This window comes from Puma concolor, chromosome B4 (genome assembly GCF_028749965.1).
Source record: "Puma concolor isolate L17-30 chromosome B4, mPumCon1.1.hap2, whole genome shotgun sequence".
Lineage (NCBI taxonomy): Eukaryota > Metazoa > Chordata > Mammalia > Carnivora > Felidae > Puma > Puma concolor.
In genome coordinates, this window is record NC_141673.1 from 84,984,430 (window position 1) to 85,008,236 (window position 23,807).

The window sequence follows — 23,807 nt, forward strand, 5'->3', positions numbered from 1 at the left end:
GATAGTTTTAGGCTCAGTTCTTAGATTTCTCTGAATCTCAGTTATGGACCAGAAACTGAAATTTTTGTGCAAGGAATTTCAAAAACAAAATTTATTTACCATCTGGGCTATCTGAAGAAATAGAAGCGTCAGGGTATTCAATTTTCCAATTTATTATCTCAACAGGACTAGTTACCAGTTTTATCACAAGTGACCTTTAACAAAATAGCCGTGGCTCTGAACTTTTGCCCCTCAACATGTCTTTGCAAGGAGAGCTTTCGAAGAGAAGAGTCTTAAATCTGTCTGATAGTAAAACATCCTGAGCCGTTTTCGTTTCCCTACATCCCTAGGCTCTGTCAGCTGTAAAACTTGTGCTAGCCGACTGCTGGCTCCACATGCTGTGCTGATCCTTTTGTTTAACTGGTATTTCTTGTAGCTTCCCCTGCTTAAACTAGCTATCAGAATCCTATAGGTCAACCGGATAGTTTGCCTTATCGCAAGCTCACCTGAACCATCTTTCGAGGTAGGGCCTGTGATTTCATGACAAATCGTCACCTCAGTGGGGAGCTGCAGAGCTCACCTCTATCTTCCAAGGGTTAACAGTAACCTATAATAATAATTTGGTGACACAAAACGCTTCTTTTTATGCATTACCTATTTCCAGAGGCCTAATTTAGGTTTGTATCAAAATGGATATCACAAACAGTACAGCTTCCTGCTGCGAAGCAAAGTGCTACTGAGAGACTTTCTGTTTTTCTTTTGGTGGCATCTGGGAGGGGTGAAGAAACACTTGGGGGAGTGAAGCAATTGTCAGCCGCTTATAGAGGAGCTGGGACAGGCCCTGGTGGAGAATGGTTTTCAAAAGCAGACTAGCTTTAAGGAATGGTTCTATCAGGAACAGAATTATGTTCTGTTGCACTTGCTACGAGGCAAATTTTAGAACAGGGAAAACAGCACAAGTGGTCACAACAGATACCTTATTTTTCTGTATGATTTTCATACTTCATGCTCTAGCAACAGTGACAGCGCTTACCCAGGTGTAAATACAAACATAATAAGATAGTGCCGGGGAAGTTTTAAACTTTAAGAGTCCGTTGAGAGTCTTAATTCCTCATCACAGAATCCTTGGTTGTGCCAGAGACAGTCCTATCGGAAAAGCGAGCAAAGTTAATCTCTCAGTGTGTCCCGTCTTTAACCGTTTTTAAATCACCCAGTATCTACCCCAGACATGCTGGGCTTCTTCATTGTCCTAATTCTTTTCACAAAAGAAAGCAAACACAAATGTATCCTACATTTTTTTTTTAACTTAACTATACCCAGGAGTATTTGTACTTTAAATAGAAATGTATGAAGGGTTGTTTTTCATAAACATTTACTAGACTTAGAATTTCTGGCTCTTCTGGTAGTTAGGGATGGGAAAATACAGCAATATTGTTTTGCAGAAGGGGTCTTCCAGGGAGCCCTCACTTCATACCGTGTACACTGAATTACCATTAGAACCAGGCCCGGAGCTGATCTGAGCCCAAATATGGGCTGGTAAGTGACCTGCGTTTTAGTTTTACAGTTCGGTGATGGAGGAGTTCCTGTATTTCCACACTTTGGGTTCCATGGCAACTTCCTACTTCGGCCTTTGCCCTGACTCTGCCTGGTTTCTGTACCTGGTGAGTGGGTGGGAAAACCTCAGGGAACCAGGCAAGTTGTCCAGGGCTCCATCCCCAGAACTTTCACTCCTGCCCTTTGCTCTTGCGTGTTTTCGGAGAGTGCAGGGTTTTTCTTGGCCTTCTGCTTGCCGGAGGGGCCAGCCCTGGTCTCTCCCCTGTTCTCTGGGGATGTGTTCCCAGAGTGCCCATTCCCCACCCACCCCTGGGGGCACCGCCAAGGAGCAGCTGTCCTTTGCCTTCCCTTTCCAAGGAAGGCTGGGATGCACAGGCTTCTGTCACATCCTTAATTTGTGCATCTCAAGCACAGCTTGCTCGGCTCTGCATTTTTGGCTCAGTGAACGCATTGAGCATGTTCATATAGGTGTTCATCTTGGGGCACACCCATCTAGGGATAATAGCCATGGTTCCTCTTTTCAAGGACTCCATTGTTAAGAGTATTTAATGGCCATTGGGGTGGGGGGGGCACAGATTTTTTTTTTTTAATGTGCTGCAAGTGACATGCCCATGGCATTCTTTTTGATTCTTTAAAAAGCTGTGTAAAAACTAGAATTTTCAGGAGTTTTCTACCATAAAGACTGCTTTCAGACGCATTATCTCTATTTCCTTATTTAATTGGCTGTAATGCATTTTGTAAGCATTACTCATTCAAAGCAGGAAGACTTTCTTCCACCGTGGTCTAAGAGTTTGGCCACTTTTCTTAGGGATTGCTTAGATCTTCCTTGTAATAGCAGCTCCCCGAAGAAAACCAGAGAAAAGAAATAACATCAAACCTGCAACTGCAGCTTTTGTCCCATTTAAATTGCAATAGATAATTTTGAAAAATTGTAAGTGGGGTGATGATGTAAGATGGACTTTAGTTCTCCTTTCAAAGTTTCTTCTAATTTTTGTGCTTATTTCAAAAGCTTTACCTAGAATGACAGTGCATTCATGTTGTTTAATGCCCTTTGTTTTCATGGTATTGTTTTTTTACAATGATTGGTGGATAGAAATGTGCCAGGGCCATGCTTTGGGATCTGAGCCTCCTTTGGACCCCATAGGATGTCAATGGACTCATTAGGATTTAGCCAAGTTTTATGCATTATTCATAATATACATTCACAGCGTGCGCACTAACGACTGTCTCCTGTGTCTGCTTAGTCAGAACCATTTGCATGCTGTATTATGGAACCATAATACAGAATGCATTTAGCCACATTTTCTGTATTATCCTTAATACATATTGTCATCATATTCTGTTATGGGGTATGTGGTGAATGTGTTTAAACAATAGCATGTACTTGTGCATTATGATTCCATAAAAACAAATGTATAATAAAAGTCTTGATGGAAGTAATTATTGCATATGTGCAATAATAGTTTCTAAAAAAGCCTTCATATTATTTCTAGTTTGCTTTTATTGTTTGATTATCCAGTTATTTGTTTTATGTTGTTTTATGCCTGCTGGACTGATGTCCTGAAATTTTTAATTTTGAAAACAACATACCTTCTTTATCCCTCTCATATCTTTACCTCATTAGTTTCCCTAAAAGGGTATTTAAAAATATAATATTTAAAAGAGACTCGATGATTAGGAAAAGCATGTTTCCTAACTACCAATTAAAGATCTGTAGGGTATTTGTTATAAAGAGCCTGTGCTCCATGTAGCAGCAACAACTGTGTTATATATGTGAGAAATTAACATCAAACCATTAACATCGAATTATCTTCCACATCCAGGATTGAGAGGTTCTGAGTTCTAAAGTCAACACTGACTCGAACACATTTAAGGGTTGGCACTTTATCTTTTTAATTTGGACATCTTGTTTGCAGAGTTGAAAGGACTACTGTTTAATTGCAATAGAATATCAGGTTCATTATATATTTTTTAATGTTAATTTGGAATAGAAAGAAAAAAAAAACCCTAGAAATACAACTATGTGTCACAGGCATAAAGGCAAAAGAATTCATTTAAAACTTTAAATGATAATTTATTGAAAAGTTAGGCTATGATGGAAATCTTAAATGCAGAGTATAGTAAAAGGATTCATTGAAATGGTGAAGTCTTTTGCCAGCATTAGGGGTGGTTTTTAAACAGTTTGAAGTCATCTGGTTTCAGGGTAGCTACTAATAAACTCATTTTAGAATGTTCACTTTGAAAACTCTGTAATTCATTTTGTCTCCTCCAAATCTAGTGCTTTTACAAATGACCACTTTTTATTTCATTATGGAACTGTTTAGGAATAGATGGGGAGTTAAAACATGTAGAAGATGGTAGTTTTAGTTTGAAGGGCCATTAGTCTTTTTATTGATAATGACACTTGTAACAGTAACCTGTTTTACTTACGGTCTTATGAAATTTATCTGTTTTGCTGGACGTTATTGGTGAATTTATTTCAGATAAACAATCTCACTGAAAAGTTGAAGTGTACCCGTGGTAATGTTGTAAGGCATTCTTTTCTTGTCTCTTTTCAGGAAGTTTGATAGTATGCATCCAGATAAAATAGCTCTTTCAGTAGTGTCTGTGTTCTCTGGGAATCTAAAGGATATATAAACTTGATGCAGCATCTGACTAATACCTTTTCTGCCTGTCTCATATATTATTCTCTATTTCTCCATTGACTTTTACATAGTTGCTTGGGTCATGTGTGCATGTTGAGAAGTCAATAGATTAGAATTGTCTGGTTCTGGATATAGTTCCACATATGATGGATTGCATTACAGGTAGCTGAACTTCAAAATAGGACAGTGGAGGATATGCTATTCACCCAAATCTAGATATTTTGCTTGTCTGGAGTAATATGAGTTTGTCAGATGAAGAGAGATGAATTGAGTATTAGAGAGGTAGATAAAAGGGTGTACCCCCTTAAATGGATGTTTTCCTGTAATACAGGGAGGGAAAGGACTCAGTGATTTCTGTCTTAAGCTATATTCTTTCTACTTTCATTTGATATGTCCTCCCTGTAGGCTTACTTAACAAAGTTGATCACTTTGCAGCTTTTATTGTCAGTTTGAATAGTTACTCTACCCAAAAAGTCCTCGTGTTAATTCTGGCTATTTTTTTTTTTTTTTTCACATTTTTAGAGAAGTTCTTGGTCCTTAGTGTATATGTCTGGATGAAATAGAATGCCTAAAAATGTTTTGTTTACATTTTTACTTATTAAGACTCATTTTTAAGTCAGAGGATTAGAAACTAATTCAGTTTTTTAAAAACAAAAAGTTCGTGTAAAGGAGGGGCACCTGGGTGGCTTAGTTGGTTAAGCATCCGACTTTGGCTCAGGTCATGATCTTGCTGTCCGTGAGTTCGAGCCCCATCTTGGGCTCTGTGCTGACATCTCAGAGCCTGGAGCCTGCTTTAGATTCTGTGTCTCCCTCTGTCTCTGCCCTCCCCTGCTCACACTCTGTCTCTCTCTGTCTCTCAAAAATGAATAAATGTTAAATTTTTTTTTAAGTTTGTATTAAAGGAGTGTTGAACTAATTCAGCATAGTCACTTTCAAAGGTATGTAATTCTTTCAATGATACTGCAATTGCTCAGAATATTCCAGGAGCACCTCCATTAGAGCTATCATAGAGCCTGCAGCATACTCTTTTGATGACCTCAGTGGGCAAATTTTCTAACTTTGAAGAAAGGCTTTATATTTCAAATAGTCAAAAAATATACTTCAGCCAAATCTAGTGCATAAAAGAGGCAGGTAGTCAAAAGGGGAGTGGGTGTGCAGGGCAGTACAAATTGTGGCACTGAAGTAACAGATCTATTGTCTTGGGTCAGTCATTAATTGGAACATTAGAAAAGTGTTAAGCTCCAAAAGTGTCTTAAGCAATAGTACCAACAGGGAGATGAATACATGGTTTCTTAAGTTCAGTTATTTGAAGGACCATACTTATTTGTCTGTAAAAGTTTAAAATAGATTTAAAATATGTTACATTAATTAGAAGTTATACATTGCATAAGCAGAATATACTTCAAGGCTTTTTGTGTTTATTATAACAGACATACAAAAATGTGTCCATTTTTATAGATTGGTGTGCCTGCTCTTTCCAAATTATGAAAAATGCAGTCTTTCTGTTTTTAAAGATTTATTTTTATTTCTTTTTTGAGAGTGAGAGAGAGTGCAAGTGGGGAGGGTCAGAGAGAGAGAGAGAGAGAGAGAGAGAGAGAGAGAGAGAATATCCCAAGCAGGCTCTGCACTGTCAGCATAGAGCCTGATGTGGGGCTCGAACTCATGAACTGTGAGATCATGACCTGAGCTGAAATCAAAAGTCAGACATTTAACCAACTGAGCCACCCAGGTTCCCCAGAAAAAAACGCAGTCTTTCAAAACCATTAATTCTGAGCTAAGATAAGGTGTTCAAATGGAAAAATCGTATGTCTTTTTGGTTTTTTGGATTATAATTCAGTATTTCCAGGGTCTAAATATTTTAAATGTAGATTTTTTTTTCTACTTATTATTGGTCAGAGGTTGCCTCAATTGTCAAACAATAAAAGTTATTCCAGGGAGTTTCTTTCTTTTTTAATTAATTTATTAATTATTTTTAAAAATTTACATCCCAGTTAGTTAGCATATAGTGCAATAATGATTTCAGGAGTAGATTCCAGTGATTCATCCCCTATGTATAACACCCAGTGCTCATCCCAACAAGTGTCTTCCTTAATGCCCCTTACCCATTTAGCCCATCCCCCCACCCACAAGCCCTCCAGCAATCCTCAGTTTGTTCTCTGTATTTAAGAGTCTCTTATGTTTTGTCCCCCTCCCTGTTTTTATATTATTTTTGCTTCCGTTCTCTTATATCAATCTGTTTTGTATCTTAACATCCTCATATGAATGAAGTCATATGATATTTGTCTTTCTCTGACTAATTTCACTTAGCATAATACCCTCTAGTTCTACCCATGTAATTGCAAATGGCAAGATTTCATTCTTTTTGATTGCCAAGTAATACTCAATTGTATATATATACCATATCTTCTTTATCCATTCAACCATCGATGGACATTTGGGCTCTTTCCATACTTTGGCTATTGTCAATAGCACTGCTGTAAACATTGGGGTGCCTATGCCCCTTTGAAATAGCATGCTTTTATTAATTTCAGGGAGTTTCATCTGAGTTTATTTTTTTGCTCCTCAAGACCAGTCTAGCCACTTGTAGACTGTTGCAGTTGCTTGCAAATAGATCATTTCTATAGATTAAAAGTCAGAAACATACGCAGTTATATATACACATAAAATTTCATGACTAACTTATCTAGACCTTTTATAGTAACTTCTATAGTAAATTTTAAAAGACCATCATTTTGTAGATATATTTAATAATAAAGTGATTATTCACCAGATCGTATCATTTTCATTTTGGAGGGATTTCAGAAATCACCATGTCCAAATCCCTCACTTTGATACCCTTAAAGTTCCTTGGAATGCTCTACCACCAGGAATAATATTAGAAGGGTTGATACAGGGGCGCCTGGGTGGCGCAGTGGGTTAAGCGTCCGACTTCAGCCAGGTCACGATCTCGCGGTCCGTGGGTTCGAGCCCCGCGTCAGGCTCTGGGCTGATGGCTCAGAGCCTGGAGCCTGTTTCAGATTCTGTGTCTCCCTCTCTCTGCCCCTCCCCCATTCATGCTCTGTCTCTCTCTGTCCCAAAAATAAATAAACGTTGAAAAAAAAAAAAAAAAAAGAAGGGTTGATACAAACTAAAGTAGGTTCAACAAAGAATGTTGGCTTAAGAGAAAATAGCTAAGTACTATTCTCTCATTGCAGATAATTTAAAAACTTGAATTACTTAGGGAATTGCCATTTCTTGAGGAGGATTAAGATGTAGAACAAATTTTCCTAGTGAGGTGACTACTGGGGAAAATTGAAATTAATGTGTACCCTGAAAATAAGGTTTGAATTAGTTTGAATTAGCTATCAACTTCTTTAAATTTGAATTAAGTTTGATTTTGCTTTGTAAATAACTTTTGTTACCTCCCTAGTAATGCCACAGGTTTACCTTAGACAACTTTTTTTTTTTTTAAAGTACAGTGGGATCCCAACAGTTTTAATAGATTTTAACAGTTTTCTTTACCTCAATATTTCTATGTAAATTACAAGTACATATTTTTGGTTTCAATTTTAAGATGTCACTTTATCAGTTAGCAATAATCGCACCTTGGATAAACCTCACTGGCTACCATACTGCCACTGCACTGAGCTAGGACACCACTTTTTAACCTACCCTCTACGATTGCATATTGCTATTACAGTCTCTAGTCCAGAGAAGAGAATAGACTTATTTAGCTAAGTTAGGAAGTTTATGTTTCCTCTGTTTCTTCCTCTCTTTGTACTTCCTTTCTCTCTCCCTTCTGTTTTTCTTACACTTTAAATCCCTACATTAGCTCTTATTACATATTGGATAGTGAGTGGAGAAGGGCAATAAAAATTGCCTTTCTAGGGAAGTTCTATGTATTTTTAAAGTTTTTAAAAACGTTTTTACTTATTTTTGAGAGAGAGAGTGCATGGGAGGGGAGGGGCAAAGAGAGAGGGAGACACAGAATCTGAAGCAGGCTGTAGGCTCTGAGCTGTCAGCACAGGAGCCCAAGATGGGGCTCGAACTCATGAACCGTGAGATCATGACCTGAACCTAAGTCAGACACCAAACCAGGGAGCCACCCAGGCACCTCTATGTATTCTTTTTATAAGACTGCTCCTAGTTCTTAATGGCTTAAATATATGTGCCCATTTACTCCTATCACACACCCCACTGGTTTTGTATTGCTGCTTGAGAAGTAGCATCGCAGGGAAAGAATCTCAAGCCATCATCTGGGTTTTCTTGTCTCGGGCCACTTAATTTCTCTGAATTTCCCTTTCTTGACTTGTAATAATTGGGTTTAACTCACAGGATTTTTGTGAGAGTTAAAATGAGTCGGTTACATGAACACCTTTTTAAACTGTCACATTCAAATAGATGTCAGTTGTTCATTCCTTGCTTTGGTGACATGTAGAGCAGCCGTAGTTAGTGCAGCCAGATTCACGGTTATTTTCGTTGATGGCTTTATGACCTTTTTTGTATGCTGTATACCTCTTGATAAAGTTCAAACTTTATCGTTTTCAGATGGAATGGCACTAGTCCTGCAAGTTATAACCCCTGGGGGGAAAATACAAGGTGTGCTTTTGGGTTATGTCCATTTGGGTTGTTCTGCAGTTTGGAATAAGGTTTCTGACGGTACCACTGAGTGTTGACAGCACCTCCTGTGACCTTTATACCTGAGCTCTCCTCAGATTCTACTTCTTGTTTTCTTTTTCTTTTTCTTGACTAAATGTAAATATAAATTTTAGTTCGAGCCTAGGGGATGATGTGTGTATTTTCTTTTTGGTAATAGGTATGTGGTATATAAATCGAGTATTTATAACTCATTATTTTGATAACATGCTACAGAAATCCCAGTAGCCATGTTTAATATTTGTTTTAGGAAATTTGCCACTGCAGACAAATTTATTTTAGGCTGAATTCTCTGAAGAACGGTGAATTAAATGGTGGGGAAAAAACCCAATGTGGTAAAGTAATGTGATATAATATCTGACTTTATGGAGCCATTTGTAATTTTTCTTTTCTCAAAGGTTTTTTATCTTTAATTCTCTCCACATTTATTGCCTGTTTCCATTTTCTATGTAGGAACTGGTCTCTACGTTTTGGTTTGTAATGATAAAGTTATAATTCCAAGCGAAGTGACAGGGACAAGTATTTCTGGGTATGACACCTCCATTCCAACGTTATGAAAGCCACTTGATCTCTTCTTCTTCCTTCTCTTTCTTCCCTAGCTTGTGAAGGAAACAGTTATAATGTATTTTGCAAGGCTGCTCAGAGGCATAAATGAGGTAATATATATATATAAGCTCAAATTTTCTGTAATTGAAAAGTGGCATACCAATACCAGCTATCAAAATATGAATATTTGCGTAGTAAAAGGAGACAAGCTATAATGCCCAGGGCTTTTAGGAGTGTTTTGCAAATTTTTCTTCAAGGTTTTACACTGGCAGATAGAAAATAGAATTGTAGACTGGAACATCTATAATTCTTCTTCCAAACCCATTGGAGGAAATTGAGGGTCACATGGATAAGTAAGAGAATTGATCATAGAACCCAGGTCTTCTGGCTCTCTTGCTGGTCTGTATCTTCCACCCTGGACATGGCTGGGTCCACCTTTTGGTCTCCTATGGTGTTAAGACATCCTTCAAATGAGAGTGCTATAATAGCAGTCACATCAACCCTTTTCTCAGGAATGAAGCACTCTAGAGAGGCATTTTCCTTTTGCTTTCTTTTTCCCCTTGTGGTTATTGACAGAGCTTAGGATCATGTTGAAACTTGTTGCAACCGCCAGGAAACTCTTTCAACTTTTAATAGTTATCACCCTGCTCCTAATTAATGAGTAGCAAGCATGATTATGCTCCTGTAAGTTGGGAAGACTTATCAGACTTTAATATTTCGATGAGGAAAAGACCTCCAGCCATGAAAAAAAAAATCCCTGTTGATATTTTCCATAAAAGGGGATGTACAGTTCAAAACCAGCAGAGCCGACTCTGCCACTTTGTATAAATGGGATCCTGAGACGTGGCTATGAAGAGAGCACGTTAGTCACGGCTTATGTTAACACACAGTGTCCTCTCAAGTTCATTGGCTTCCTTCTCATGAGAATGCTGCATAATGAGCCATAAGAGCTGATTCTTTCTTGATGGTGGCCCTGAAATAAAACAAAAGTAACTCAAATTATTAAACTTGCATTTATGGAAGTGCATGGGGAGGGTAGCTTTTTGTAAATGAATGTTTTGCTAGTGTCATCCATTTGAGTCAAATAAGTAATGTGCCCTAGAGGAACAGTAACTTTTAAAACCATGTAAACTTAATTCACCATTTCTAAAATAATTGATACTTACACTTATTACAACTGGTAGTGACTCACTCATGCTCTCTCCCTCTGTCTCTCAAAAATATAGCTGTTTTTCTTATGAAATGAGTGGGACGTTCAGCTCCCCCGAGACACTAGTTGGTTAAGTGCTCATGTCTATGCTCCCCAAGCTGCTCGAAGGTGGAGATTTGGACCTAGATGTTGAATATGGTCCGGGGTAATGTGACTTGAGCTTCTTGCAGAATGTCAGAAAATTCCCTTTATTTTCTTTAGATTGTATTTAGGAACATTTAAAGAGACAAAAATAATCTACAGTAGAGAAAATGAAAAGAAATACAGAAGTACAGTCCCCATTACCGGTAGTGTTTTTTGGTGGAACTTGAAAATGGGATTCTTGTCCTAGTGACATAATCAGAGGTCAGTTCAAGTCATGTCCCAAACCAGGTTACAACTAATTTCAGTGTTCAGCAAGGACAATGACGCCACAAGTTTTAACTCTGCTATTCAAGTGGTAATAAAAATTACCAGCTAGAATTACTATTCCCCCCACTTCTCTCCAGATCCTTTATTTATGTGGGTTCTCTCCATCTAGAATCACAGTACCATAAGCAGATGTCTCATGTAGGCAACATTTCTCTGAGTAGGTTAAAATGTCGCAAAATGTAGCCCGTGAGTTGGCGAATTAAGTACCAATGATGTGCCATGCACTGTCTTTGCATTGGGGATAAAGCAGTGAACAAACTAGACAGCCCTTGCCCTCAAGGAGCTTACAGTCTGGTGAGCATGACAGAAAATAAACTATTAATAAGAAATATGATCATTTGTATGAAGACGGAATAGCATAATGTGATAGTAGTTCCCAGGATCTGCTTTGGTTGGGGTGGTTAGAGAAGATGATATTTGAGTTGAAATCAGAATGATGAGAAGGAAGAATCTGTGCGATGATCCAGGAAAACAGATTTCTTGCGAAAAGGAATAGTGTTTGCTGGGGCTTGGTGGCGGAGGAGAGCTTGGCTTGCTATGGCAGGGAGAACCCACTTTTCTCCTTTTGTCTCATGCTTGTTACACTTGTCATGCCTCCACTGCCATCCACACTCTCAACTCGTGATCTTGCATCCTATTTCTTATAAAAAGTTGAAGGCACAAGAAGAGGATTCTCAAAACTTCTATCACCATAGCTATGCATCTGCCCGCGCATACTCTGCCTTCTCCTCTCTCCTGTGTATCAAGTGTCAGTGATCTTAGTAAAGGCTCCTCCGCCTGTGCCCAAGATCCTATAGTCTGTTTCCTCTGGCCTGCCCATCCATTATTCCACTTACGCTCCACTCTGACTCTTGCATTGTCTGTTGTTTTGTTTTGTTTTGTTTTGTTTTTTTCTGTCTGCTAAATCTTTCCCCTCAACCTACCAACCTGTTGTTTCTTCCATTTGTAGAGGAAAGACAGTCTTTTGATGTCACTCTTCCCCAGTGACTCCACATATGTCTCTATCTGTTTAAAGAGGAATTCCATGAAAACGTTGTGTAATTTTTTCTTCCGAATTCTTCCCTCTCTTTTTTTTTTTAAAACCACAGAGGCATTTATTTGCCTTCATCATGTGACTGAAACTGCTCTTGGTTCAAGTCAGCAGTGGCCTCCATGCTGCTATGATCGCTTGTCAGTCCTCTTACTTGTCCCGCCAGCAGCTCTGGAACTTGTTGTTTACTCTTGTTGCTTCATAACACCTTTTTCACTTGGCTTCCATTTCTTGATTTTTCTTGTACATGCTAACTGCTGCTTTTCGGTTCTTTATTTGGTCCCTCTTCATCACTGCAGTTGCTAAACATTGCCGTGCCCTAGGGCTTAATCCCTGGACCTCTTCTTATTTCTATCAAAAAGAAAAATTTTGTTCATCCAGTCTAATGGCTCTAAATGCCATACGTACACTGATGACTTCTAAATATATATCTGGATACCAGAGCTCTCCTGAACTTTAAGCTCCTATATCCAACTGGCTACTTGACATCTGTCACTGAATTTCTAACAGGCAATTTAATATAATAGGTACAAAAATGAGCTGCTTCCCCCTCCCTGTCTCATATTCTCTGCTTTTCCTATCTCAGTTATGACTGCTACATTCTTGCAGTCATCTTGCAAGATTTCAGGTGAAATCCTTGAATTCATCGTCATGCTATTCTTCCTTAATATCCTACTCTCTCAGGAATCTTGTCTTTTCCACCTTCAAAATATATCCAAATTCTGACTGCTTCTTACCACTTCTTTGGTTATCACTCGAGTTCAAGCTATCATCATCTCTCATCTGGGTTATTTGGGTAGCCTAGCTCATGTCCCTGCTAACACCATTGCCCATCTCTAGCCAATTTTTTTTTTTTAACATTTTTATTTATTTTTGGGACAGAGAGAGACAGAGCATGAACGGGGGAGGGGCAGAGAGAGAGGGAGACACAGAATCAGAAACAGGCTCCAGGCTCCGAGCCATCAGCCCAGAGCCCGACGCGGGGCTCGAACTCACGGAACGCGAGATCGTGATCTGGCTGAAGTCGGACGCTTAACCGACTGCGCCACCCAGGCGCCCCTCTAGCCAATTTTTAACAGACAGAAGGACCATTTTAAAATGTAGACAGATCATGTTTCTCCTCTGTTCAAAGCCCCTAATGGCTCCATTTGTCTCATGGATCAATAGCCATGGTATTACAATTTGTTATTGTCCTACCTCTTGGATCTCATAGCCTAATACCTTCCCTTTGGTTTAGTCTGGTCCATCCACACTTGATGCTCAAACTCTCCTTACACTTTTACCACCCCAGGGCTTTGGCACTTGCTGTTCTGGCTGCATTGAACTAGCTTCCTCCAGATATCTGCATGGCTTGTTCTCTCTCCCTCTTTGGTCTTTACGGGAATGTATTTTCTTAGTGAGTCCTTCCTTGGCCACCTTATCTCATCATTCTTTCCACCCCTCTTTAAGAACTCACTTACCCTCCCTCTTTTCTTTCACTGCTTCCTGCTTTATTTTTCTCTTCAGTTCTTATTACCATTTTGCATTTACTATACATTTTCTTATTTTCTTATTGCCTCCCTTAACTAGAATGTAAGTAAGCTCACTGAGGAGAGAAATATTTGAACATTCTGTCCGTTGCTATATGCCCAGTACTTCTGAGTGCTCTGTGAATAAAAATGTATGAATGAAGGACTGAATGTAAAAGCATATGAACCAGAGAAAGATTAAGGTAGCAAAAGTTGTACAGTGATTTCATGAGATGGGATTTCATTTCTCAGGTTCTAGGATGCAACACCATGGTTAATTTTCTGGCTCAGAATTGTTTCCCGGGCATAAAACCAGTTTAACTTTAAAAGAATAAAGATACTTTAAAAAAGAGTAAAGATTTTTAGATCCTCTCTTGGAACTATAATGATCATGCAAATCTTACATACACATACCTTATTTAAGGAAGTTAGAAAATACATAAAAGAGCTATAGAAGGTTTCTATATAGGATTGCAAACGTTTTGTTTCCTAAATATTAATACAAATATCATGTTAAGGAAGTAAAACAATTTAAAGTAATGGTTTTAAAAAAACTTACAGGTGTAAAAGAGAAGCATATGGTTGAACAGAGATTGCCAATGAAATTGACAGATGATTAGCATTCATTAAAACTTTTAATTAACACCTTGGAAAATTCCATAAAATGATACTGTATGTAAATGACTATGTGTGATATCTTTGAGGATTCTCTTACCTGTTTTGCAGAGGGGAAAAAAATGGATCACAAAACTGCTTATGATACAATTTTCTCTAGCCCTGGGTTTGTTTTGAGTGTTATCTACTTGTGTCAATCATGACAATTTGAGCTGCCAATATTCTAAATTATTTGGCTGATATAGAAGTGATTCTCTGTATTTCCTGGAGGAAAGAAAAACTACCTTTTAGTTTCTTATCCCTTCTTTTTTTCCCCAGCATTTTCTGATTAAGTAACGATGGGAGATTTTGAGCTTTAACATGGAGCTTTTCTAAGGTGACTTAGAATCAGGTTTCTTTAAAATCTGGTTAATAAAATTTATGATTAATAAGCCATATATAAAACACGAATTCAGATAGTGAGAAACTGATTTTCTCAGGGATTCAAAGATACTACATTGCACTTTGTTCTGTATGTTGAAACTACAGTTTGTATTTATTGTTTGTGGTGAAATGGGAGTGGTTTTCTACATGAAAATAGTGGTAGTTGATATAAATAATATTTCCAAATGTTTGTAGAGGTAGAGTTACAACAGGATTATGTTATTAATTTTTTAAAAGTTTTTATTTATTTATTTTGAGAGACCGAGAGAGCGCAAGTGGGGGAGGGACAGAGAGAGAGAGGAATAAATAATCCCAAGCAGGATCAGTGCTTTCAGTGCAGAGCCTGATGAGGGGCTCCAACTCAGGAACTGTGATCATGACCTGAGCCAAAATCAAGAGGCGGGTGCTTAACAGACTCAGCCACCCAGGCTTCCCAATGTTATTAATTTTTAAGTTAATTTGAATTCTGATGAAAGGACAGCTTTTTAGTGTTTTGCTGAGAGAATTGTGGTACAATATAAGCTTATCTACCTGTTGTTAATTTTTAAAACTGGCAGAGGGGAGCGGTAGAAAAACAGAAATATGTTTTCTTTGACAGAAACATGTTTCCTTTGTTAGTAGGTAACACGTTTGGTCAGGGTTAAACATCCATTGGTGGTCTGAGTCATCCGTGAGGATATGAATTCTTGTGTCAAGCTGTCATTTCTTGAGATCCTCAAGGATTGCAGGTTATACGACTTTTTTTCTGTCTGCTTATAATGATTGCATTAAACTTCTGCTTCTGTCTTTTGTTACTTTCTCCGCCTTCCTACTTCCCCTGTCTTATCTTTTCTCTGCCTTTCTCCATTGAGTTTTCCATGCTTCTGGGTTTAGTGCCTGTTGATGCGGCCATTAGATTCACACTCAGCAAGTGATGGCCCTTCTCATATGAGCTGCACGGTCATGTAGTGCTATGAATGATTTTAGGCAGTTTTGGAGACTTTCATTTTTTTTTTTTTGATATTTCCATTTTTAAATGCTATTCGGAATTTATTAATTTGCTGCTTAAGATGTTTCCTCTTTGGTTGAAAGGCAGCAAGACATGGGGGCTAGAACTGGGTGTTACAACCATTTCAGACGGCTGAGGTTTGGAAAACACTTGATACGTAAATGAGGCACTTCTATAATTTAAATTACTAAGTATGATTTTTAAGGATCAGTTATAATATGCCTGTTTTTGAAAGCTAATGTGTATTTTAGGTTCAGTATTTAAATTCCTTAGAATACTTTTTTATTTTCTCGTTTATTGTTTAGTAAGTATTAAGATTTTAAATCATTCTACAGATTAAGGAGTTAGAACATTGCAAGTAAAATATAAAAGCTTTAGAGATACAAAAGAACAAATTTATATTATTATTTTTATCTTTTCTAGTGTTAGGAGCCTAAATGTTTGGAAGCTGAAACATAAAGAATGCAGGAAGAAACAAAAAATTGTACTGAAAATACCAATTAAGCATGAATGTTGCCTGATTTATAATTCCATGTACAGAGATTATAAAGAAGAAATATAGCTCACGAAGGATGAGATGCTCTAAAATTGTAATTCTGACTATATAATTGAGAATAATCCTGCTGAGAAAGAAAAGAAGTTAAATAAAAGTGTAACTATATCAGGAGCCTTTGATAAGCTCAGAATTTAATGGGGTAAGTATCCAAGATTGAAGGGGTACAGAGTGAGAGCTTATTAAGAAAAGCAGGAACCTGAGGAGAGTTAATGATCATGGTCATTCATTCATTCTACAGATGTTTATTGGGAACCTTTTCTATACCACATTATCTTGTTTGCACTGTGAGTACTAAAATATAATGAGATCTTTGCTCTTAAAAATCTACTATGATAACATTGGACTATAATATTAATAATTGACATAGCAGAGGAAGAACTACTCGGTTCTTGTTTTGTTTCCAAACTGGAAAGTAGGGATTCAGCATACTTAAGCAGAAACGAAAGCCTAGACTGGAATAAAGAATAGAATAAGAACTTCTTACAATGAGTTCAAGTTTCCAGTCCAAGATGAATGTATATTTCAGCTTACAAAAGAACTTGCTTATATAGTTGTGAAAAAAAAAAAAAAACTGTTGGGTAAATGGGTAAATAATAACATGAGATATTTAGGTAGATTTTTGGCAGGAAGGACAACTGAGCTCATAGATAAATGATTAATAGATCAGTGTTATTGGAATGTGGGCACTGACCTTGCCCTTGTCTTTGAGTACTTATTGACAACTTCAGTAAAAGTGTGCTCACCAGAACTTTAGGTGACAACATCTTGGAGTAGTAGCTTACGTATTTGATCAAACAATCAGGATTCAATGTTCAGATAAATGTAAAGGTAGTGGGTAAGGCTAGAATGATAGAGACTCCTGAGAGTGGTGTCTTGGGAAACAAAGAATGTGAGGTTTTTTTTTTTTTTTTTTTTTTTTTTTAAATATTTTTGGGACAGAGAGAGACAGAGCATGAACGGGGGAGGGGCAGAGAGAGAGGGAGACACAGAATCGGAAACAGGCTCCAGGCTCTGAGCCATCAGCCCAGAGCCTGACGCGGGGCTCGAACTCCCGGACCGCGAGATCGTGACCTGGCTGAAGTCGGACGCCTAACTGACTGCACCACCCAGGCGCCCCAAAGAATGTGAGGTTTAAATAGTTAGTCAGTTTGATGGTACTGTTGAAAGACACCATTGGCTAATTGTTGCAAGGCCCCACTGATAAACTCAAGGAGGATCAGAGGCCTATGTAGGGACATCCACAACTGTCTTCAAATATTTGAAGATCTGGCATGCGGAAGAGATAGTAGATTGGCTTCATGTTGCTCTCAGAGAACTACCAGCAATTAAGTGAAAATCATTGTAGTACCACGAAATGGAAAGCTTCCAAAAAACTAGGGTTGTCCAACAATGGAGAGGACTACCTTGTAGAGTAGTGAAAAAGTCTTGTAGAGAAAAAAGTGGACCATTTATGTTAGGATAGGAATTGTGTTAGAAAATCTCTAGGGTTTCATATCTTTAAAATTGTATAGTTCTGTAATTTCACAAACTTGTCATGACAGTTTGAGAAGATAAGAGGAATTTGCTCCAGGGGAAATATGCATATGAGTGGGGCATTTTTTTTTCTTTTTTTTTAAAGAGACCAAACCCAGTGGCAGTCCTGAAAACTATAATTAAAGTTAGAATGGGGAGTAGTAATAGCATTGTCCCTCAAACATTCTTGTGCTGTTTCCAGATAAATATAAAAGAATGTAAAGAAACATAATGGTCTGAATTTGACCCCTAGTTTGTCAGAGAGGAAAGGCATAGACATATATTGAAGATCCTTTTAATTATTCTCTAGTATTCAGCTTGTCTTTTGATTAGAAGAAATAAATGCCAGGCTACAAACAAGAGATTTCATTTGGGAAAGCAACAGTCCTTGCCTTTGTATTAAGTTAAATATGGAGGTTTCATCTGTAAGAAGAGACCATGTTGGATTCCTAACTACCTTAAGAAAGTACCTAAAAACCACTTTGAATGTTGCTCAAATTAACCTCACTTTGCCTACTTGATTTTTATTTTTTTTCTATGAAGTTAACACAAAAGACTGGTTGGATTACAGAGTCCTTGTTTGAACAGATTCTTCTTGAATTTAGATGTAACTGTATACCTGGGATCCTGGATGTAGAAAAGACCTGAAAAATAACTTAATATGAAGTTCTTTCTTTCATAGATGCAGAAATTGAGTTCTAGAGCAAATGAATTGCTCAAGCAGATTCTCTTTGGTTACAAATAAAGTTAAGATTAGAACACAGCACTTAGGACTTGCAGTGAATTCACGTCTCTTTCTATTGTACCATTCTCTCTACCTCTTTTTAACTATGCTGAAGATATGCAGTGTGTCAAGATACAGAAGGAAAAAAAAGGAGCATATATCCACATTGTCTTCATAAGTTAAAGGTGTTACATTTAAGTCTTAAGTATTTTTCAGTTTTATTAAACTTTGATCTCTAGAAATAAAATAAGAGTCAGTTGTTAAACTTCTGTTCTGGTGAAAACGGGAGGGATGGAGGTAGGATTTTGTGGTTAATTTCAGAAAGGATTTAGAGCTTATGACTGTCTTAGCAACTTTCCTAAATTATGTAGATTACTATTCCAGTAGTAGAGAGATCAAGTATCAGTATTTTAGGACAGCTTTTAAACTGGGCAAATCTAAGACATCTGAACAGAATATCACCTTACCTAGAATTGATCCAAGTTTCTGAACTTCTGGCAGAGAGGAAGGTCGGCATGCTTGAATACTTTGCTGCAAAGTTCCAAGAGTTAACAATCTTTTTTTTAAATATGATTCTTTTGTTTGTTCTCCCTTGTGATTGGAATATAGATTTAAGTAGTGGTACTTCATTGTTTTAAACAATAATTGACTCAATATTGGATTTGATCAAGATAAAGGATAATCATTTAAAATGTATTTGCAGTGATAATTTCAAGGTGGTTTTTATTGAGCAAACATAAATGAGTATCTGGCTCACTAAAGTTTATGATAAAAATCAGAGGTGATCCATAAATGTTTATTGAATTAATTCCTTTAAGATTTTGCAAAATGAACTGAAATGTTATATTTAGAAATAATCAGATTGATGCAATTTGAAGTGACTAAATGTTTTTTGATAGTTCCTGATCAGTAATTTCTATGTTTATGCCACGTAAATTGACATAGAGATTTCACATAATCCTGGAACCTTGGGTATTGTGGAGAAAGATGTAAGAGTAGATTAAGTGGGAGGTGGATAGATTCTCAGATTATAGTTAACTTAGAAAATTAAAAATCATATGAATTTAAAAATAAATTCAGATATTTGAAAGCAAAAATCAAAAGAATTTTTCTGGTTTGTGTGACTTCAGGGAGGAGGACAAAGAGCAAAGGGAGGGGGGTAGTTGGGAGATTTTTTTTGTAACAAAGTAGTTATAGTAATTTATTGCATGTCTTCTGTATATCTAGCCTATTCCAAGGAAGTATAAGTCACATTCCCTTGTCCTGCAGAATTTGCTTTCTTTGGGAGTGGAGAGAAGGCAAGACGCTCACATATGAAGCAATTTGTTACAACTGCCTAAGATTTGTGTGATTGTGAAAATAAGTGGAATGCACTCTAAAGATTGTCCTTGGCTTCTCTTCTTTCATTTCCTCTTTCAGCCAGGAACACTTACTTGCTGTTCACTGCAAGTACTCATATCCTGGGACTAACTCCTGATCAAGATTCATGTGTGTAAGAAATTCTTGTTGGGGCCAGATCCTCACCTCAAAAACATGCTAGTACCTTACATGTGTTCCCTGTCTTCAGGTCTCCTACCTTGTGATTTAGATCCCCTGATCTCAGTCCTGGATGATCATCAGAATCACCTGTAGAATTTTAACATTCGGGCACTGTCAGAATCTCTGGGGCTGTTACACAGGCCAGTGTATTTTTAAAGATGCATACATGTGTTTCCGATAACTTTTAACTATCCAATTTCTGTTGCCAGTGATCTGTATCCCATTTACTTATCTACCTGGCCTTCCTGCCTGGTTTTTCTCTTCCTGCCTATATAATGACCCCTCCTTTAGGTGTTTAATTTAATTTGTCTTAATCAACATTTGGGGACATAACTCTTTTAAGATCATTAGAAATTTGAAAATTGGAACCAGTTGATTGAGTTACAGAGAACCAGACCTCAGTTAGAAATTCCTGTCATATGCATAGTCTTTATTCTGGTTAGTGAATATGTATTTATTTATATACTTCATCGTCAACGTGCGGAATATCCTTTTTTGTGTGTCTTTATTCCGTGTTGTGTAATTGATTCCAAAATACACTGTGCTCACCTGTGTGTTGATTGTTGGTAGCAAGATGAACAAATGTCTATTTTGAGCATGAAAATACACTTGTTGGGGTGCCTGGGTGGCTCAGTCGGTTGAGCGACCAGCTTCGGCTCAGGTCATGATCTCGCAGCTCGTGAACTCGAGCCCCGCGTCAGGCTCTGTGCTGACAGCTTGGAGCCTGGAGCCTGCTTCAGATTCTGTGTCTCCCTCTCTCTCTGCCCCTAACCCACTCACATTCTGTCTCTGTCTCTTTCAAAAATAAATAAACATTAAAAAAATTTAACGAAATCCACTTGTTTTCTGTAGCTACCCGATTGTGAGATTAATTTGAGAAAAGTGATTCCAGTCTATTTGAATAATTTCTCTGATGTAGTAAACATACAACTTCTCATTCAATGACACTTTCTTCTTATTTATTCTTAAAATGGTTTGTGAAGCCATTAATACAGATTAAGTGAAAAGAAATCAGATCATTTTTTAATAAATTTTGTGGTCGATATTCTCAACATCTAACAATATTAGAAGATTGGGAATGTCAGATTCATTGTCTGGGGTTTAAGACTGTAAATAGATTTCTGGTTCCAACGTTAAAGTACAATCTGTCTGACATGATTTACATATTTAGTGTAGATAAGACCAAAGTTAACGGATTTGCTTCAGTAACATGAACTAATTTTCTAGTTATTTGCTGGGCCAAGAGCATGACAACCATATAGAAGTGCAGATCAAATAAAAGCAAGGGCCTTTTTATAGCTTGCTGATGAGAGGCCAGCACATTCCACATGAGCACGTCTGTCTAACTTCCCATAGGTTAGGAGGTTCAGTATTCTGTGCTCTCATGATTATTATTCTGTGCTCTCTGGACTAATGGCATTTTGGCTATCACTATTAATTAGTCTTTATCCCTAAAGAGAGTTTTAGGAACTTATCTATTGGTATTTCTTATATTTGTGAAATATTGACATAAATAAATTCTGGCCCTGACATACCTCCTCATCTGTCATCTTTTATTTGTTGCCATAAATGTCACGGTCATTTTTATGTTCATATAAGGTCCATCACTTTCACCCTGAAGCAATTTAGAGACAACTTATAGAAAAAAAAAAAAAGAAAGAAAGGTGGAGAGGAAATGAGGATGAAGCAAAGCAAAGAGAGTGAGTAGAACAGAAGTCCAGCATAAAATGTAATGGATCTCAAAGTGGGTACTTGGCTCTTACTATCTTCGGATCACTTTAAACCAAAGGATTTGCTTTTGTAGAATTTTAGAATTGAATGTAACCTTACAGATAATATAGTTCATAGGCTTCATTTTAAAAATAAGGAACGAAGAGAAAGGTTAAATGACATGGTCATGGTCACAGAGATAGCGGTATTGTCTACCGACTGGCCATCATGCTGCTACTTATCTTTATTTTTAGGAAGAGAAAAGTAGGTCATTCGCCTCAGAGATGCAGGAGGCTAACATCCTCAGGTACCTCGATTTTGCCCAGCAAATGGACATTTTGTTTCTGTGGCCGTGTGGTTCTCTGTCTTCCTTCTCAACTGTGCCTTATTAGTTCCTTCCTTTAGGGGTTCTCTTTATGCTTTCACTCTTTAGCTTTGGGCCTCCAGAGTTCTGCCCTGAGCTCACTGATCCATGCACTCTTTATGTTCTCCTAAGGCATTCGTATATACCATTGATTTAGTACCTCTCAAGAATCCCACACCATGCTAGATACTGAGCTAGACCCTGGGTCATGACAGACACAACACCTGGACACGGAGTGAATGTTCTTGTTCATTCTTGGGGTTTTAGCTGCTGCCCATATTCTGAAGATTCTTGAATCCATAGTTCTGGTTGTGATTGATGAGCTGTACATGTGTAACTAGCTCAGATGCCCCACAGAAGCTTCAAATGTGGCATACTTAACATGAACTTCATCATTTCCTCCCTTCCCCTTTCTTCAGAATATGCTTTTTCTCCTGAATTCCCTATCTCAATGTCAAAGTCACTTGGCCACTTCTTCAGAAAGTTGGAAGTCACTTTTTGATTCATGTTCTTTCTTTTCTTTGAAATGACTAATTCGTGTTCCCTCTACCTTACTCCTAGTCTCTTTTACTCCTTTATTATCCCTTCTCTTTAGTTTTGCAGCAGCCTCCAGACTGAACTTCACTTCTCTAAGCTTGCTTTCCTTTCTACCATTTTTCTGAAATCCACTCTTTTCAGGGATGCTGGAGTGATGGTCTAGACTAGAGTGTAATCTAACCACAGCAGTCTCTGCTTAAAACCCTTGTCTGGTTACCCATATTCTGCAGGGTAAAACCCAAGCTCCTTACCATGGCACTCAAGGTCGTCTGTGACCTGGTGCTACCTTGTGCTGCTGTTTCTTGAGTCATGTTGTTTCTTTGGTCAGAATGGTTGCTTATGCCATTTTCTCTGACTGGTCCACCAGACTACAACTCATGCCTCCCTGTTCTTATCACTTGGTTAAACTGAAAGAAAAATATTATAAAAAAATTTCAAATAATCACAGAAGGAAAAGTAAAAAGTACAAAGCGTTCCTGTATTCAACATTAAAATTTTGACAGGCTGGTTCATTTATTTCTCCCCACCCCCACCCCTTTTTTTTCCTTTGCAGAAGAATTTAAAAGCACACCCAAGATACCATACAATTTCACCCCTACTTTAGTAGGCCATCCTACTTCAGTATGGACATTTCATATATAACAACAGCGTCATTATCAAATAACAAAATTGGCAACAATTCCTTGGGATCACCCACTTTTCTGTGAACAATAAAAATTTCCAAGTTGTTGCAAAAAAATATTTTTACAATTAGATTTTTTGAATCATGATCCAAATAAATACCACATATTAAATGTGGTTAAGTCTCTAATTCTTTCTTAATCAAAACCAGTTCTCACTCCTCTCTTCTATTAATGCTATTTTCTTGTTGCAGAATCCAGGTCAGCTGTCACATAGAATGTTCCTTTATTTATTTGTTTGTTTGTTTATTTATTTATCTATTTATTTATCTTCTGTGGTGTTACTTAACTTGGCTCTCTAGCCACTGTATTTCCTATAATTATAAGTTAGTTGTGGAGGCTTGATTAGATTTAGTTTCCATTATCTATCTGCCTGCCTGTCTGTCTGTCTGTCTTTTAGGGTGTTAAGATTGATCAGTGGGTTCAAGTGGTGACAGCCTCAGCCCTCCCTTATAAAAGCCACCATCAATCATTGTGCAACTAATGGTTTAATCCATTGATGATTACTGCCTGAATCAATTATTTCATTAAGGGTTGCAAAATATTAATTGTAGAATTCTGTAATTTCTTCCACATGTACTGGCTGGAACTCTTCTATAAAGAGGAATTTTACCTCATCACCAAGAGCATTTGATTACCCT

At 37.6% G+C, this 23,807-nt stretch overlaps 1 protein-coding gene and 1 non-coding gene across 20 annotated transcripts in view; one reads left to right on the forward strand and one right to left on the reverse strand.

Annotated features, from left to right (window-relative positions):
* SOX5 (SRY-box transcription factor 5) overlaps window positions 1–23,807 on the forward strand; it is a 1,024,889-nt gene that overhangs the window by 28,356 nt on the left and 972,726 nt on the right. The window lies entirely within an intron of this gene.
* On the reverse strand, window positions 7,666–7,807 carry LOC147579265 (U4 spliceosomal RNA). Its single transcript, XR_015254112.1, has one exon. It is a non-coding gene; the product is annotated as a U4 spliceosomal RNA (small nuclear RNA).